This window comes from Monopterus albus, unplaced genomic scaffold, assembly GCF_001952655.1.
Source record: "Monopterus albus unplaced genomic scaffold, M_albus_1.0 scaffold226.1, whole genome shotgun sequence".
Classification (NCBI taxonomy): domain Eukaryota; kingdom Metazoa; phylum Chordata; class Actinopteri; order Synbranchiformes; family Synbranchidae; genus Monopterus; species Monopterus albus.
Window position 1 is genome coordinate 677,150 of NW_018128106.1, and position 1,359 is coordinate 678,508.

Here is a 1,359-nt window from a genome sequence, read left to right on the forward strand (position 1 = left end):
CAAGAAAACAACTGGTGTCAAGGTACACTTTTCAGAATCACATTATCTTCTAACCTTGAAGCAGAGCACACATGAGCAGACTTTGAATCCTACTAAACTGCATTACTAACACACATTAAAGTCTAACACATTAAAGTCTAATAATTACCTGACTAATTTATTAATTTCTAACAAGATGACTAAGAAAGAGATACTGAACAGGAGACAGTTTCAGGCACAACTTGCATCCTCTCTCATCCTGGTGAACACACACAACACATCACCCAAGAGAGGGCGACCATCTTCAGGGAAGACAGTGACATCAGGGAGCCCTTTGCATCCTCAGAAGAGACCATCCTCATCAGATGTGAGTACCCCAGCCAAGAGGTCATCGGACCACCCCCCACTGGATGTACGCAAAGACATGATTGCACATTTCCCAGTAAAGACGAAGAGAGGACGCTGCAGACACTGCAATAATGGATACACAAACATACTGTGTAGCAAGTGCAATGTTCGCCTCTGTTTCTCAGATGAAAAGAACTGTCTTAGGGACTATCACTGCAAGTAAACAGACTTCATTCATGAATAAATGCTTATTCATAAAAATATGATTGTTGTGTGATTATACAAGAGTGTGATTTCAGCAATCACACTCTTGTTGTTTCCAGTATTTAGTATTATTATTATTGTTTGGAGATGGTTCCTATACAAATACAGAAATTCTGCTCCCAACTAGGCCCAACGTTGCAATATTACAACATTTCCCTAAAAACTTACTAAAATGTAAAAATTGTGAAAACTCTTTAATTCCTACATCAGAGGCCTCCTAAAACAATATCTGAGGTCAAAAATTTTTTTGCTCATTTTTTTTCTATATTTGGGTTTTACATGGTTAAAGATTCCTGAGAAACCATGTCGGTGTGGCCAGTGTGGGAAAACCTTTACAAAGCTGGAGCATTTAAAGCTCCATCAACATGTTCAGACTGGAGATAGAACCTATCGGTGCGAACAATGTGGGGCAGCTGTCACACGTTTATATAATCTGAAAGTTCATCAGCGTGTTCACACTGGTGAGAAACCGTACAATTGTGACCAGTGCGGTAAAACGTTCACCCATTCAAGTGGCTTAAAAATGATTTGATTTGATTTATTCTTTCAAACATGTAACAACAGTCAATTTGTCAACACACATAATTTCACACATATCCACAAATACATTATCAATTTACTTATACCTAGTACATGCTTGAACGGAGTAGGAAGAAGTTAGACTTATCTAGTCCTACCCCCCAACATCATCTTATCATTGGTTTGCAAGCAGTATTACTACATAGATAATTTTGTTCTACCCACGCTAGTGATATACATAATTACATA